The sequence below is a fragment of the Triticum dicoccoides genome, chromosome 3B, assembly GCF_002162155.2.
Source record: "Triticum dicoccoides isolate Atlit2015 ecotype Zavitan chromosome 3B, WEW_v2.0, whole genome shotgun sequence".
NCBI classification, from domain to species: Eukaryota; Viridiplantae; Streptophyta; class Magnoliopsida; order Poales; family Poaceae; genus Triticum; species Triticum dicoccoides.
The window spans coordinates 575841000-575850631 of NC_041385.1; the positions used below are offsets into that span (position 1 = coordinate 575841000).

General features: G+C 52.2%; 1 pseudogene; it reads right to left on the minus strand.

The window, feature by feature from the left end:
• Nucleotides 1–4313: 4313 nt before the first annotated feature.
• LOC119281580 lies at nucleotides 4314–5568 on the minus strand (annotated as a pseudogene).
• Nucleotides 5569–9632: the final 4064 nt, after the last annotated feature.

Consider the following 9632-nt stretch of genomic DNA (forward strand, 5'->3'; position numbering starts at 1 on the left):
GTCGGTGGGGGGTTATGGGGAGCGAGGGGCTGCTTGGGTCGGCCGGCTGGGCCTTGGCCTAGTTGGCCGGGGGGAGGGGGTTGTTTCCTTTTCTCTTTAGTTTTGTTAGATTTTTTTATTCCTTTTCTTTTATTTATTTCCTTTTATGTTTTAATTCAATTTAAAATATTTATTCATTCTGTAAAAGTGTGTTTCCTTCACCTTAAATATCTAAACATTATTTGGCACAACCAGAACATTTTATTTTTAATGTTTGGAAACTTTGATGTTTGCCTTTAGTTAAATTTTTAATTTGTTTCGGTTTTGAACTATCGAGAGTTTATCAACAGTAACCGAGGTGACGTGGCATCATTAGCATGGGATCACTGTAGCTTAATTATTCGGGCGTCACAGTAAGGTGACTTATACACCTAGACGGAGGGAGTACTATTTTTAAAATGTAAATCAAGAGCATTCTTGCATTTGCTTTTGCATTAGTTTTAATTGTTTTATAGCACCTATTCATGCATTTGTTTTAACAATGTTCTCTCAATAATGTGCAAGGTACCATCTAGTATTCAAGAAATAGAGATATCACATTGGATCCTTAAGGGAAGTCCCTATTTGTCCGGTTGAACGGATAGAGCATAGCTCAATTGGCCTGGTTCTTTGTGATGGAACTTTCGCTAGTTCAAGTTCTAGATTTGGCATGGGTGCTCAGGCTTTGATGTATTTATTACACAACCTAATGGTTTTATTCTTTCAGTGGTAAGTGACATGTACGTCGATAACAAGACACCTATGAATTATTATTTTGACAAAGGACACCTATGGATTATGATGACTTCGTTAATCTCTCTCGAAACAGGTTTTCTCCCCGCTTTATATATAAAGCACCAACCGACAAAGTACATGGCCGAACGATACAAGGTGATGGAATAGCCCTCAAACGCCGATCCCAAGATCACCAGACCACGCAAGACGCACGCGACTACGCTACCAAAAGAAAGCACAGGAAGATCAGAGTACAACGCCACGCAACGCCCTAAACACCTAAGTTCCACGACAACGCCCTCAGAAGGGAAAACGACGTGAAGCGATGCTGCTGCCGAGTCCACCATGGACAAGGGTTTTCACCCGGAACCCTGACACGAAGAGGAGCACCACGACGACGTCTTCAGGAAGAGAGCGGCGCCCGCAGGCATCGCCGCCGTCGGCGACAAAGCGCAGAGCTTTCGCTCGGCAGCTCCACCGTGTCACCATGAGGCCTCCAGGACACGCGCGATGAGGTCCGATCGCCAGGTCTGGATCGGGGCGTCCCCACTGCCAATGGCAGAGAGCACCCGAGCTACCCACCGCTACACCTCTTGCCGCCCACACAACCAAGAGTAAAGCCACCACCACCGCCATGAAACCTGCCGGAGAGCCAACCATGCAGACCGCCATCCCGGGGTCGCCACCCCGACATCTATCTCGCAGATACCGCCCCCATCCATGTCACGGAGCACCCACCACAGTAGGAAGAGTGAAAGGTGACTCCTTTCACTCCTAGCCCGGCATTAGCCACGGAGTCCGGGTCGGTGCCTCCAGCGTTGGAGGCGCCCACGCCTGCGTCCCCACCTAGTCCCAGATGACCGGGGGAGACACAACCCCATGGCTACCGACGGCCGTCGCCGAGCTGACTCCCACGATGCCATGCCCGTGGCCTCTGTCTCCTATTTGCCTGACAGATGGGCATTGTCCCGACCACCACCATCAACCACTGTACCCGCAAGGAGATGACTCCCACTACTCGCGGGCACCACCTCGACCGCGCCCACCATCGCCTACCCAGAGCCGGAGCTCCGACCTGTCCCGGGCCCCAAGCTGGTCCGCCCGAGCATGAGCCCCAAGTCCTGGCCATCTCCACGGCGGGAGACGCCCACGCCGCCGACCCGGACCTAAGAGAAGAGAGGAGCACCACCACCCGCACCCAACAGCCGAACGCCAACCACCGCCACCAGAGCCGCGGTGGCCGCCTCGCCGGTGAGTGCCACCACCGCGCGACGGCCGACCCGAACCACGGCAAGGCGCACGCATGCCCTGCCAAGGTCCAGTAGACACACAACTCGACAGATCCGTGCCCAAGGCCGCCAAGCACGTCCCTATCGTCCGACCAGCGAAGCCGTGGCCGTGTCAGCCGCCCACACCCCACCACGCCAGGGGCTGGCCCAGCCAAGCCGGCTGCCGGCCCCAGCCAGCGCCGCCGCAGCCCTTGTCGCCTCCCGCCAGATCTGACGAAGCCGCCACCGCAGCCTGCTGCCCCGCCGCCCCCGACGCGCAAGCACGCCCCGCCACCAACTCCACGCAGCCGTTGCTGCTCCGTCGCACGGCTGCGCCCGTCACATAGCCGCCCGAGTCGCCGCCGTGCCACCCTGCGCGAGCGCCGCACTCCTTGCCGGATTCTGTCTCTCGCGCCACAAGACACCAGGGGAGGAGGGAGAGGAACCCCGCCGCCGCCGACGCCAGACGGGCTTTGCCCGGTGGAGCCCTCCGGCGATGACGGGTAGGAGGGAAGGCGGGGAGGGGGTGCTGGCGTGCGGCGGCTAGGTTTTCGCCCTGCCGCCCGCGAGAGCGGCCCGGGCGAGAGAAGGGGGAAAAAGCGCCCGCCTCTGCCCGTCCCGGACCCTTCCTCATGACTTCGTTAATCTCAAGACTTATAGGTTAAATCTTAGAGGTGCTCGTATGGATATGGTGTGCGTACATACCTTGATACTAGTGACTATGTACGTGTTCGTGAGCGGCTGTACCATGTTTCACAAAAAAAAGTTGAACAGGTCAAATAATTGCTTGAATCAAAACATAAGACCACATACGTCTACGACAGGCTTAGGATTTAGGACAACGAAAATTGATCAAAAACAACTAGTTAGAAGGTACCTCTAGGGAGGCATCTCAGAGGTCACTTGTGGGAATGCTTCAGTGCTTCACGTGGTCTGCCCCAATGCCGCCATGTGTCGAGCGCAGACGTATCCCCCACTAGGCATTTTTTTCTTGGGTCTTTTTTTTTTTGCTTCACTGGATTTTTTTTTGTTTTCTCATGGTACAGGTGTTCTCCCACGGGGAGATGATAGCACAGTTGTGCTTCACCCCGAGAAAGCTCGGGCTACTTTTACTTGGGAGCACGAGTTAGTACAATTTGAATGTATATGTTAGCTCAGTTTGGAAACATAATTTTCACTCAAAATGAGTTCATCAAAACCCATTCACATCTTATCTAGTTTGATGATCTCGACGTGAGTAATGCAACGATGAGAAGGGTTCATGATTTGGACACATAGTTCAAGAAATGTATCGTTTAAAAAAGACAGATCCTACAAGAAAAGGCACAAACAAACCAATCCATCCATCACGCGAATGAAAAAGAGAAACACCAAAATTTCTAGATTGTGATGAAGGTCGCACATACGACGCGCCAGTTGTCACCACCAGCGAAGATGAAAATGACTTTTGCAAAGAGTACCTCTTGATTACTGATTTCGAAATCGACGAGCCGTTAGGCTTTTTATCTGGAAGTACTACCAAGGAAGATACGGCAAGGGGAGGATCGATCTTGCCCCAAAAGTTGGAGTTGTGTTGTCAGCGTGGCGTGGCGTGGAGCGCGGCGCAGTGGAGAGCGCGCTCGACAACATGCACGCCGGTCCCTGGGCGCCGACAATCTGGCCGCAACAACGCACACGGCACACACCTGACAAAGCGCCACACGCGCATATTTTATCGAGGTAATAGCACCAGGAGTCCCACAACTTGTCCTAGATGTGACGATTTGGTCCAAAACTTGCAAAAGCCAACTATTGAGTCCCACAACTTGCACCCAATGTGCAAATTTAGTCCTAGCCAATCAGACGACGACAAGTGGAGCCTAGTCAGCAGAGCCGGTCAGCGCAGCACTTTTTTCAATTACCCCCCTGGCCTTTGCACTAATGAACCCGCACTACACCACCTGAGTTTAACTGGCTGGATTTTTCTTTGCCCCTAATAGCATGACGATTCAAAAAGATGAACAGAGTTTCCAAGCTAGTGCAAACCAGTACTGTGAGACATTTTTTAGAAGTCAGCAGATCCTAACACACTTACAAATGTCTAGAACATATGTCTGATCAGGTAAACCAGATGATACAGGCATATATAGAATCTGGCAAATTACAAAGAAAAAATAGATTGTTAATGCAGAGATAGTCACTGTGCAAGGCATCAAAATCAAATTGATTATCCGGGGAATAATTATCAGAGGCGCACCAACACAACTAAGATATAAGCAAAAATAGATCATTAATGTGCAGAGACAAACATGCTGCAATGCATCAAAATCAAATTGATTCTCCAAGGGGCAATTATCAGAGGGGCACCAAATACAAGCAAGGTAATGAAAGCAAAGCTGTAACAAGCTGAATGTTGCTGATCATGAGAAGTTTCACCTCAATCTTAGCAGGGCACAATCGTAAGCCATATACTAACAGAACAATGGAGCTCAAGCTAACAGCGATGCTACTTAGAACGATGGGATGGAATACTAGCTACTAGTCTGATCGAACTGAACTCTGGAATAAAATCAACATCGATCAGCTCTGCTCTTACGGGTAGTCTGTGAAATCGTCTACGCGCCGATGCCGTGGCTCTGGCCGCCGGCCCACTCGCCGGCGTAGCAGTCGCCGCTATAGAAGCGGTAGACGCCGTGGCCATGGCGGAGGCACTGGCGATACTGGCCGCGGTAGCGGCTGTCGCGCGCCCAGCTCTCGATGTCGTAGCCATCGTACTTGCCGTCCACCCAGTCCCCCTCGTACTTGCCCTTGCCGAAGAAGTTGTAGACGCCGCTGCCGTTGCAGCGGCCCTTGTGGTCGTGGAACTCCCCCTCGTAGCAGTCCCCATTGATGTAGAACTCGACGCCCTCTCGCACCACGCGGCCGTGCGCGGCGGCGGCGCTGCCCCTGCCCTTGCTGTCGCGGGCGTGGTGCGGCCTGTTGCCCTCGTCGCCGATGAACCACTGCACGGAGCCGGACTGCGGGGAGCGGCGCATCCGCAGGCGGCGCGCGGCCGCGGCCGCCGCGGCGAGCGCGGCGGTGGCGGCGGCCGCGAGGAGGAGCAGGTGGCGGTCATCGGGGAGGAGGAGCAGCAGGAGGAGCAGGGCGAGGGGGAGCGCGAGGATGAGGGCCGGGTGGGGCGGGCCGCCCGGCCGGAGGCCGTGCGGGTGCAGCGCCCTGCCCTGCGCCGGCGCCTGCTACTTCTTGTCGTCGGGCTCCGGGTCCTCCACCAGCACCGCCTGGAAGGAGGAGCAGTTGCGCACAGTCGAGGAGCGCAGCAGCGAGGAGGGCGTCCGCGTGAGCTTGCCCGCGCCTCCTATGCCGGAGCCGCCGCCCCCGTGGCCGTCCATTGCTCGCCGCTGCCGCTCCCCGGCGCCCTCCCTCTCCTCAATTTCTGACGGATCTTGCTGGTCTGTCGCCGGTGTGAGACAGAGCTGCTGGGGCCGCGAACGCAGATCGGAGGGAAGGGGGGAAGCAGAGAGGGAGCAGAGGGGGAGTGGGTGGAGCGGAGAGGAGGGGAGAGGAGGCGGGTTCATTAGTGCAAAGGCCAGGGAGGTAATTGAAAAATGTGCTGCGCTGACCGGCTCTGCTGACTAGGCTCCACTTGTCGTCGTCTGATTGGTTAGGACTAAATTTGCACATTGGGTGCAAGTTGTGGGACTCAATAGTTGGCTTTCGCAAGTTTTGGATCAAATCGTCACATCTGGGACAAGTTGTGGGACTCCTGGTACTATTACCTCTGTTTTATCGGGCACGCGCGCCTTACCTCGATCGCTAGTAGTAGAAGATGGAAAGCGCGCGATCTCGTGACGTCCGCGATCGACGCATGCACGAACCGAGTTCCCGATTGGCGCCACGGAAAGACGGAACGGAAAGGAAAAGAAAAGGGGAAAAGGGCGTGTTTTTATCTGGCGCGTATCGAACGACGATCGCGCAGAGGATCGATCTCCACACGAACGAGCAAGTGCTGCAGTGGGAGTGAGATATGGTGGAACTGGAACCAACTGATGATCGATCTCAGTCTTTGACGCGCGCGCTTGTGTAATTGGATGGACGATCTAGCGGCTCATAATTAAGCCGTCATTTATCCTCGTAAACAAACAAGCAAACAACCAAAGTTGGTGAGCAGGGGGTCAGAGAAGGTGTGCTCCACCTTTCGATTTGCTGATGCCGATGCTAGTTTAGCTCCATGCTAACTTGATACATACTGTTTCCATGAGGTTATAGACACGCTACGACGAGTAGTATATATTTTTCCCTTTGTAGCTCTAGCAAGCATCAGCAACTCATTTTGTTTGCAAGACTTGACACCACTTGGTGAATAAAATCATTACCGCGACCACCTTAAGTATGTGACACTACACACTTGCATGCAGTTCATTGTTTTCGGCACAAAAATGCCGTTCATTGCGACACGATAAGACCTGCGAAAGCTCGCACGTGAGACGGCATCCATTCTATATGGATGGGAGTTGAAGTGTACATAAACTGTACAGAGAGAAGGCATCAGACAGGGATTAACACAGCGCTGCGACTGCAAAACCTTTTGCCGCCCTGCGTGTTCTCTGCTCTCATCCCTCGAATGGATTGCGGCCTCCACACGATCGAGGACGATCAGAATCTTATCTCCAGGAACGTTCGCATGATCGCATCGGCAGACATGCACCGCCTAAATCACCGCCCTTGCTAGTTAAAAACAAAACACATCTGTCGTCTCTGATTCGCGGAATTTTGGCTAATCTTCCACCGCCAGAATCTCAGTCGGAATGAGCCACTTGCATCAGTTGCATCTTGCACGTACAATATGCCCTACTTGGTTGTTAGTGAACAGGCCACTTGCCGAGGGAGAAGATCGATACTTGATTGTTCTCGATCTCACCCACTGCCCGGCCCATCTGGTACTCTGAATCTCCCTAGCTTGGATGACAGCACCCTATCAAAACCAAGCATTCTTCGTTGGAAAAAAAACATTGTTCCTTCTGTTTATTGCTCTTTCCACCAAGTTGGATTGAATCAACATGGCCTTGTTTACGGAACAGCCAGCACAGCGATGTTTACGCTCGGCGGAGCCATTCCGCTGATGAGTATGAGGACAAGAGACATGATGACTAATATCAATATCACGAAAGATTGAGTTGAGTTTTTCGTACTCTCATCCCCAGTCACTTTGGACTGCAATAATTTTTCTGTAAAACTGATGCTCAACAAGTTTCTGAAATTCTTGGAAGATGTAAAGAACTTCAGATTTAAACTTAAGCAAATATATCCAAGTGAACTTGCTAAAGTCATCAATAAAACTAACATAATATTTTTTTTCCAAAAGAATCTCTTGCATGACCCCATACATCACTCAAATAAGTTCCAATGAAGCACGAGACACACTATTTGATTTAGGATAAGGGAGTCGGTGACTCTTTGCACACTGACAAGCATCACAAACAGACTCAATATTTTGACTAGATGACAATGAAAGATTGCCTTTATTCACTACTTGCTTGACTATGACCGAAGAAGGATGTCCTAATCTTTGATGCCATCTTGTCAAGGAGGGCTTGACGACGGAGTAGACTTGATGACGACACTTTTGACTAAGTGCTCCGGATGTGATGGGATACAAGCCTCCAATGCATCTACAGTGGTGAATAAGCTCCCTCCTTGCCCGATCCTTTATGAAAAAATATGTTGGATGAGTTTTAAAAAAGACATTATTATCGGCAGATAAACGGGACATGGATGCAAGGTTCTTATCAGCTTGTGGGACATGAAGAACATCTTTTAGAACTAGATCACGTTTAAGAGTAGGGGAATTAATAGATGCTTGACCAATGTGACAAATATCCATACCTCCACCGCTTGCGGTGTGAATTTGATCATTGCCGAAGTATCTCTCCCTCATGGAAAGCTTCTCAAGCTCATTGGTGACATGATCAGTGGACCCCCGAGTCGGTGTACCAAACCGTGCCATCACCTCCTTGCTCCCTGATCGCAGCGGCGACATGACGAGCATCAGGGACATAGTCTTTATTGTAACGATGCCAATAGTTCATGACCTCGTGGCCCGGTTTCTTGCATAATTGGCACCGAACGCGATTGTTGGAGGAGGAACCAGAGGAGGCGTGATTGTTGTTGAAGCCGCCCCCTCCAAATCGGGCAGGAGCGTTGTTGTTGGTGTAGCCGCTCCCGCCTGGTCGCGCCCCTGAACCGTTGTCGCGGCCGCGCCCGTCGCCGCCGCTGTTGCTGCGGTTCCTCCCCTGGTGATGGCGCCCGCGGCCAGCACCGCGGCCACGCGAGGCAGCATTGGCTGAAGATTGGCGCACATTCATCACATGGAGAAGATTGAGACGTGCGTCAAAGCTGAGAAGCTATGTGTATAGCTCCTGGACAGACACGGGTTCAACCCGCGCAGCAAGGGCCGACACGACCGGGTTGTAGTCGAGGTCGAGGCCGGCCAGAACTTCGGGGACGATCTCGCCTCTTGTCATCGGGGCTCCGGTGCAGGCAATGTCATGCGTGAGCATCTTGATCTTGGCTAAATACTCTTGCATGGAAATATTTTCCTTCTTAAGGTTTGTGAGTTCTATCCGAGTGTTGATAGCTTGCGCTTCGGTTTGGGCAGCAAACATGGCTTCGATCGCTGCCCACACCTCCGCCGATATCTGAAGAGTAACCACATGTGCAAGAATCTCGCGAGACAGAGAACCCATTAGAAAGCCCTGAACCTGTTGCTGTTGTGCATACCAGAGAACGTGAGTGTAATTGGCGATTTGCTCCTCCTTCCCATCCTTGGTGATGGTGAGGGTTTCCGGTGGCGCCTGGCTCGCCGAATTAAGGTGGTGGCCCATCTGTGCGCCCTTGATTTGGGGCAACACGATGGCCTTCCACATGAGGTAGTTGCTCCTCGTAAGCTTCTCATGGGGGGGGGTGATCCGGTGGACGTGGCAAATGATGGATTGGAGGAGGAGGCGAAGGTGGATGCTAATGCGAGGGACGTGGCGAGGGCACTCATTGTGCTGGAGGTGGTGGAAGAGGTGGTCATGGCGATAGGTTGAAGAATGGCTTGGCTAGATGTGATCTCCTTTTGATCTTAGGAAGAAGTCGCTCTGATTACCATGTAAGATATTTGGGAAGCGTTAAACCCTTTGCTCGGGCCGCACTTATATTTATATGGGCAATGCCGTGGCTTACAAGATGAGAACGATCGATAGATCGATTACAGAAGGTCAGTAGAAAGAGTTGGAACAAAAGAAGAGATAGATAAGAGCATGTTCAATAGATGGTCCAAAATTTGACGGTCCAAAATCGAAGATATAAAATTTGGACCGCCAAAAAGTGTGTTTTGGAGCTCCGAAAAAAGCTCAACTCCAACAGATGGTCCAAATTAATGGTCCAAAAGAGCAACTCCAATAGATGGTCCAAAATGAAGATGTAAATTTCTTAAAATGACAAACTAGTAGTCCATTCAACATAGTTCAAACATCAAATTCAACAGATGCGGCGGCGGCCGCCGGACGGAACGGTGGCGGACGGAGCCGGGCGGGGCGGAGCTGAGGGGCGGTGGCGGACGGAGCCGGGCGGGGCGGAGCTGCGTGGCGG